Source organism: Mytilus californianus, unplaced genomic scaffold (genome assembly GCF_021869535.1).
Source record: "Mytilus californianus isolate M0D057914Y unplaced genomic scaffold, xbMytCali1.0.p SCAF_4, whole genome shotgun sequence".
In the NCBI taxonomy this organism is placed as follows: domain Eukaryota; kingdom Metazoa; phylum Mollusca; class Bivalvia; order Mytilida; family Mytilidae; genus Mytilus; species Mytilus californianus.
This window is the reverse complement of record NW_026262690.1, coordinates 20,055,185-20,063,823: the sequence shown is the minus strand read 5'-3', so window position 1 is coordinate 20,063,823 and position 8,639 is coordinate 20,055,185. Positions and strand designations below refer to the sequence as shown.

General features: G+C 32.4%; 1 long non-coding RNA gene across 1 annotated transcript; it reads right to left on the bottom strand.

Annotated features, from left to right (window-relative positions):
* Positions 1-279: 279 nt before the first annotated feature.
* On the bottom strand, positions 280-6,741 carry LOC127699254 (uncharacterized). Its single transcript, XR_007981144.1, has 3 exons — positions 6,551-6,741; positions 3,306-3,416; positions 280-365 (listed from the first exon to the last, which is right to left on the bottom strand). It is a non-coding gene; the product is annotated as an uncharacterized LOC127699254 (long non-coding RNA).
* Positions 6,742-8,639: the final 1,898 nt, after the last annotated feature.

Below are 8,639 nucleotides of genomic sequence, written 5' to 3'. Positions count from 1 at the left end.
AATTAAATAATAATCAAGGACAATCACATTATCCCTGATGATCGAAGGTGAAACCGGTTGGATAATGGACGTTATCGTTACATTTTCTGAAATTAAATTATGTAATTTAGAATATAAATTATCGGCATGTTTACAAATTTTAATTATATATATTTGGTCTCTGGTGGAGAGTTGTCTCATTGGCAATCATACCACATCTTCATATTATATATCATTTTCAAGGTGTGTTTTAAGCAAGGAATGATATTTCACATTTTGATTTTATTTATTAATATTCGTCATTTTCCACAGCCTTCTATTTCAGGACCACAACCGGCTACCAAAGCACGTCTGACCACTTGTAATAAGTCATTATCTCTAGATTTCTGTAAAAAAAAGAAGGGAAGTTATAATATTATATTGACCTTCTGAAATAATCTGATAATATAAACTGCTTTAATGTCCTACTTCCTTAGAAATCTATTACACTTAAAATGAATACACGCAGGATATTTGCTTCAAAGCAAAATATTTAAATTAGCTTTCAATATTTATTATGGTCAAGTGTTATAAATCCTCGATGTTTTCTCAAATACAGTTAATATTATTCAATGTATCTACACCATTCACCGAAGTGTTTCTTCTGCATTGATTTTATGCCACTAGTTCACTTCTAATGTAGAGTATGTAATATTTATTGTTTGTTCTCTAGCTGGAATAATTTAGATCTGAATGCCTGCATACTTCCCTAGTGTTTGCTGAACTTCAATAATATCTATTTGTTTGAAATTTTAAAGTCTCTATGTTAGCACATCTACATGAGGTGTACTGAACATATAATATAAAATTGAGAATGGAAATGGGGAATGTGTGAAAGAAACAACAACCCGACCAAAGAGCAGAAAACAGCCCAAGGCCACCAATGGGTCCTGAACACACCGAGAAAATCCCGCACCCGGAGGCGGGCTTCAACTGGCCCCTAAACAAAAATGTGCACTAGTTCAGTGAAAATGGACGTAACACTAAACTCCGAAACATATAAATGAACTAAAATTAAAAAAACATACAAAACTAACAAAGGCCAGAGGCTCCTGACTTGGGACAGGCGCAAAAATGCAGCGGGGTTAAATATGTTTTGTGAGATCTCAACCCTTCCCTATACCTCTTGCTAATGTAGAATAAACAAACACACAGCAATACGTACAGTAAAACTCAGGTTAAAAGAAGTCCAAGTCCGATGTCAGAATAGGTAACAGAAGAAAATAAGCAAAATGTTAATATAAGTTTACCTCAATACTTTTATTTTTTTGTCTGTATGTATTAAGGTCAAAAAGAGGCAAACGATACAGAGAAAAATAAAAAAAAAAACTGAAATCCAAAAGAAACTGACACCATTAGGGCAAAGAAGACGACGAAAAATAAGTCCGTTAAGCACTGCATTGAAAATTAAAAACTCAGCTACACGAACCAAACCAAAAACTTGGGGGTAATCTCAGGTGCTCCGGAAAGGTAATCAGATGCTGCTTTTTTTAGTGGTACCCGTCATGCTGCTCATGGTGAGTAAAAATTCGGTGATGTCACACTCGGGGAAAAGAGAACGGGATTGTGGTAAACACAATCGGAACATATCCGTGGTCATCTGTGACACAGATAATCCACAATGAACAACCAACTCGTGGCACGCCCATTACTTGTTTTAAGAAGGGACGACTTTAATTCCATTTTAGGTTAAATTTAAATTCAGCAAACACAAGGGTTAAAGAAAAATATCTAGACATACGAATTTCATAAAGACTTGAAAAATGCAATTACATCTAAATTGAGAGTTCAGCAAACAGCAGATTGGTATGCTGGCATATAAACCTGATCAATGCATATAGGTAACAACGACAAAAAATAGAATTTAAATTGAGCTATATAATAATTGTTTTTTTTATATCTTAAATGATTTAATTAATTGGTAAAACACGACTATCTTGAATGAAATAAACAATGATGCTGCTTAATTAAGAAATATGGATTAAAATGAAAGATGGTAATAAGTACGTTTATACCGAGTTATGTTGCATGTTAAAATTTGATGGTGTAATCTTTATTTCAGTCAGTAAACGTGTCTTTTGCCTGTTCAGAATATCTTTTTTTGTTTGTTTGAAATAAGGAAATTCTTACTCATTGAACAAGTGAAATCCATATTAAATCTTCAATGTCCTAAGATTGGAAGCCATGCTTTTTGTATACCAACACAAGAGGAAATTAATTAGAGTACATAATTCTAAATTGCCAGTCTCAGTAAAAAACGATCACATATAAAGTATTTATTTCCTATAATCAGCTAGTTATATCACAAGATTGCCATTTAAATAAAACGCATATAGTAAAATGAACCATCCAGCAGATGTAAAATGGAAGATACGAATAACAATTGTTTAACTACAGTTCCGAAATAAACTAAAAAAAATATTGTACCAAAATTGTTTTGAAGTCATATCTTAAAACTTCTCAGTTAAAATTCCCCCGTTCCCCATCTGCATTCTGTTAATTTTAAACGACCAGTACATGTGAATAACAGATTTTATAGGAATGACAGAATTGATAATCCTTTTTGTCAAATAGTTTTCAAATTGTTACATAAGGAAACGATTAAATAAAATTCCTCTTTGGTTACAGATTTAGTCTTGTTTGAACATATTTAGTTTGAAGAAAGTGGGAACATCGACTACATAAAGTTTTTAGTAATTTAAAATCAGATGTCAGTAATCAGACAAAAAGATGTATCTCCGAAGTCCAGGAGGGTTTAAAAAAGATTTCAGACAGAACTTCAATTAAGAATTGAATGCTTCTTTTTGTAAATTTATTGTGGTGTAAAAGCGTTGACCGAAGTACATTTTGTCATTCTAAAAATGTGCACACGGTCAACGCTTTTACAACCCCATAAAATTACTAAAAGAAGCATTCGATACTTATAATTACATTTTTTTGCTAGGATCATGAAAACAAGATTTCTATTAAGTTTTTTCTTTTATTTATACCTGTGCACTTTATTGTGGAAGCTCGTGTCATCATGAATTTTACATTTCATTTAGAAATGAAGGTTGATTTCAGAATGACGCGAGATTGCTGTTAGCCGATCAAAATAACGTATTATAATGAAACATACAAGTAATGTAATTATTACTAATTGTTATAGAACATATACAATTGCCGGTTTTGAACTTGTAGTCGTATAATCGCATATTAATTTCTCAAATTTTTTTGAAATAATGAATAAATATACATAAAACAAAATATTGATACGAATACACTGCGAAGTGATTCCTTATATTTACCTGTTGGTATAACTCATCTGTATTTCGTTTCGGCAATTCGAAAGAACCAATCTGATCATTTTCGTCAAACATGTATGGTGAATCATGCACATCATCATAGATATATAGAACCTTTAATTAAAGTGATTGAAATTTAAAGAAAAAAAATATTTATCATTCACGTTAGAAATAAATAATTATGGTTTAAAAAAAAACCACGCCAGATAAACCATCAGATCTCAACCAAAATGATAAGATATAAATGTGGGGTTCTGCTTTGTGGCACCGTTAAAGTCCACAATTCATATAAAGTCTACAACACCGTTAAAGTCCACAAAATGTCTTCCGCTAAAGTCCACAAAAAAACAAGCCAAAGTCCACAATAACAAGTTCGGCTAAAGTCTACAAAAAACACCGTAAAAGTCCACACATTTTTTTTTTATTATTAAAAAATCAATTTACTTTTTTTTTATCCCGGTAGTACAACTTTATTCCGGTAGTACAATAAAAAGCATGGACTGTTGTTCTTGGTAGTTATTTTTTTTATCAGTTTGAACATATGTTTGATAAATAAAAAAAAAACAGTATCTGTAGAAGATTTTGTTCCATTAATTTGATCTTTGTATTGTGATGATCAGATCAGTAAATCAAACAGGCCAATTTGGACAACATTTCTGAAAAGTTATCTAACCGTAGTACATTCGTTAGTTAATACAACCAAGATGGCCACCATTGCTGAAAAAAAGACAATTCGGCAATGGATTATTAAAATTTTTGCACGAAGCTTCAGTAGGGCGGGCGTGAAGATTTTAGTCTAAAGAAATGCATATCCATGGGGACCGAGCACTAGAGGCCCAAAGTTAAGACTATTCTACTTAAACTATGTGTTTCCTTAAAACCAGCAATAAGCTTATTTAGGTCAAGTGATCGATACAAGTTTAATGTCACATGATCCTCCAGTTTTGATAATATTTAGATATATATATATGTTGTACAGAATTTTTGTCGTTTATTAAATCTTAATGTTAATTTCTTACTTTTTTGTTTATTATCAATTCCCATAAAACAAAAAAAACGAAAATAATGTTGATCGCCTTTCCTATCCTTGATACCAAACAAATCAATGGGTGGAACTAAGACACGAGAAGCCACTTTGATTTGTTTAGTCTTTCCTGACAAACTTGAAATCAGGGTAATGTTTATTTTAGTGTTGTCAATTGAACAGTTTTGCCTTCCAGGTTACTCGGATCATCGTTCGACCTATTAACTGGTTAACCGGAAGTAAAGTTGGTGTTCAAAGGTCTTGCGTAAAGTACTCTACATATGCATGGTATTATAGTCTGATGATTTTCTCATCTAAATCTTAAACCTAGTTTATGCAAGTTCAACCAATATCCATAAGGAGTGTTTTGATCAAACTTGCATCTTCAAATTGTTTTTACAGGGACCTACAACATATACATGTAGCATTGTTGAAATAAAATCTTTAAAACTAGTACTCATCATGGTAAAACACAATGCAGAACAGCATCCGCGTATATTTTTTCAATCATCTTCAACTCATTCTGAAACAAATACTTTTCCTTGCTGAAAACCAAACAAACATTCAAACCAATGAGTGATCGAAATCTGCTTAGCACCACACAGTGCATGTGTAGATTTGTTTTATTTATTATCATTTTGATTTCAAACAAGAACATTATGGTTTAAAGTATATTTTTGAGATTTATAGACCGTTTTGGCTGCTGTGGAGCCTAACAGAAACTGAATGGATTTCGTTTTTATGTTTATAGGTATTTGCAAAGGAATTTCCAATGTCAAATATAGGCTCCAAGATATGTCAGTGTCTCTAGCATATACACAAAGAGAACGCTATGTCTTTCTAGTGGATATAAAAATAGTTACTAAAGAATACAAAAAGAGCACCATAGCTAGATAACTTTTCAGAAATGTTGCCTGTTTGATTCACAGAAAATCACAATACAAAGATCAAATTTATGGGGATCAAAATCTTTTACAGACACTGTAATATTTTCATTTATCAAACATATAATTCAAGCTGATAAGAAATAACTACCAAGTACAAAAGTCCATGCTTTTTATTATACTACCGGGATAAAAAAAAAAGCTAATTGTTTTTAAATAAAAAAAAATGTGTGGACTTTAACGGTTTTTTTTGTGAACTTTAGCGGAACTTGTTATTGTTGACTTTAACGGTGTTTTTGAGGACTTAAGCGAAGGACATTTTGTGGACTTTAGCGGAAAGTTTGTGAACTTTAGCCGGCGTTATGGACTTTAGTGGAAATTTGCTGTGGACTTTAGCGGTGTTGTGTACTTTAGATTAATTGTGGACTTTAACGGTGCCACACTGCTATTTCTTGAAAAAAACCCATATTAATGTAAGGAAATTACGTTTCTCTTTCATCAAATTATTGTAACAGGGGCCTCGGTGGCCGAGTGGTCTAAGTAGTTACTACTGTAATCACTAGCCAGTCAACACTGAGGTTGTGAGTTCGAACCCCACTCGTGCCGGTGCACTCGACTCCAATCTTAATTGACTAGGATTGTCAGTTTTCCTATCGAAGGTCGGTGGTTTTCTCCGGGCACTCCGGCTTCCTCCACCAATAAAAGCTGGCCGCCACGAAATAGCCCAAAAGCGGTGCTTAAAAGTGGCGTTAAAACACCAAAAATCAAAAATCAAATCAAATTATTGTAAACCTTTAGTTTTGTTTTATAGTGAATTTGTTGTTTGTCATGCTATAGATAATGATAGCTGAATCCTTATTATAACATTTCTAGACTTAAGTAATAATAACTTCGTTTAGACTGACTACAGTATCAAATGAATGTTAATGCGATATGCCATGATATTATTAACCTAGTTTACAAATCTCGAACCGCGTCACCAAAACAAAAACTTTTTTTCATAAATCTATCATTTCAGATTTGTTTTTCAGGGGCCAGTTTATCGAGGCAGTCTTATGGCATATATTTGTTCTTAGTCGGTTTTTCAAACGTGTCGCAATTTTAGATTTTCCATAGAACATGCTTTTGTCAGGGACAATTTAAACAATTCTAAATGAGAACCAGTCTCTAAGTATTTGATAAAAATATATGATTTGAATTAACATAAAACTAATGAAAATATTATATATGGACTAAAATATTGTCTGCTCAAGACTATGATTGGTTTGTGTAACAGCCAGTCCTGCTGATAATGACGAAGGACAGTACACAACTCTTTACATGCAATATTAGGAACTTACCTTATACGGAAAACTTCCTACACTGTAGAACAAAATAACCACTACCATAAGTTGTAGAAGATTCGTTGTATCCATACTATTGTTCAACTCAAGCTTTTTTTACTCTTTAATCTTCCACCACTTAACAGTACTCGTCATTTAAAGCTCAGAGTGAAATCATTCAACTAAAATATCTGATATATTGATTGAACAAATTTATAAAGTGTAAAATTACAATCGTCACTGGAACAAAATGGTACTATTTTATACCGTAGGTCTTATCTATGGCAATTTTCTAATTGCAATATCAATATAAATTCCGATTGAAATTAAACATTTATCAGAGCCTTTGGTCAAAGTGTCTCCTGGCAAAGATTCTCGTAGCTTTATTCAACGACGTGTAACAAATCCATGACACAATCTCATATTTATTCCTTACGAAAGGCATTGTAGATTTGCACTCTTAAGTGTGTTTTTAGTTCAATTAATGTTATTTGAATCAAAAAGATAAACATATAAACTATACGAAAAATTAAGAAAATAATGCTTTTTAATTTCAATCTTTGAGAATGATTGTCAATGATCAAATATTTTTGTGTAGGAATACATACAGCCTGTCGACGAAGTTTATTGCTGAAACGTACATAGAAGTGGCATATGCGAAAATTAACATCTTTTAAAATCTCATCACAGCACAGTTACAGTAAGAACATTTAGCATATATACCTTTTTCATTACAGAAGAGGGCTTTACGCGTATGGTCGGACCATATGAGTATATACTCGTTTGGTTATTAACGGGCTGAACCATATGAGTATTTAGACCATATGGGTATTTTTCGAATAAATTCAAACTTTCTTAACAGACGCAGCTCGTTCTCTGAACCAAAATCGGCACAATTTATCAACTGAAATCCTTTATCTTTGTTACATATTGTCTGAATCTTGGTATATTTGTTGTCTTCTCTTCGCTATCTAGTGTCAATTCTAAGCACCTTTATCCTGTCGACAGTTTTGTCCGTACGTGAAACCACAGGTGTTTGGAGCATGGACATTTTTTTTCCCTGGCGTTTAGATTAGATTTCTTTGATTTCTTCTAATTTCCACTTATTTTCACTTAACTGATGTGTTCGTACTCCTATTCATACGATCTTACAATAACAGTGGTTTCTATATAAAATACGATCTTACAATAACAGTGGTTTCTATATAAAATATGAAAACAACACGTTATAGAGTTCATGCGTCCGAAGCGCTTTTCTGGATTTACCTTCATCAGGAACGCCCAAAGCCGAATATTTCAAAGCCAGGGATGTATAAGGACCGAAAACGTTGATAAGAATAGAGGGGCAGCTCGTTTAAATTACTGTAATTGTAAATCGTATACAGAGGAGCATGAACAAATTTTAAAATAACTAAAAATAATTTGAAATGTTTAAGAAATTTTAATTTACAAAAAACAAGTTGAAACACCAAAATAATGAGTAAAACAGTTGATTTCTTGCTTTTAGGGATAGAACCACTAATTCAGGCCCGGACGGAAAGAACATACAAGAAAGTAGTACATATTTTAAACAAAATAGTTCCTACGCATAGCTGTATCTTTGTCAATAGTGGGAATATTTGGGTAGTTTTAGTATCAAACGAAAGCTTGGGGACTTGGGATGACTGTAGAACCCTTGTTGAAAGTTTTATTTGAATAATAAAGAAGTATATGAAATTTAAATAGGAGGGCTCATTTGGCCTGTTGTTCAGATAAGAAGTTCCTGTTTTTGTACTATCAAACTTCCGGGAACCAGTACGCTCTAATATGCAATTAAAGGTATGTTGATTTTTTCAGCACAAGTCAGGATAAGGTACAGTTTTGACATGAAATAACTGCCACTTTATTTGAACTTAAGACATAGTAGCCATTAATGCTTGAAATTGCAGAATTTAACATAGAAAACAATGGGGCTATGAATTAGTGGTTTTATACCTTTTAAAACAGTCCATGTAGTTATTTACTGACTCTTATTTCAATAATCACGTAACAATGATTACCAAATTATTTTCTAAATTTAAAATTTTATTTTTAGAAACTTTCAACTATGACACCTTGAAGAGTTATC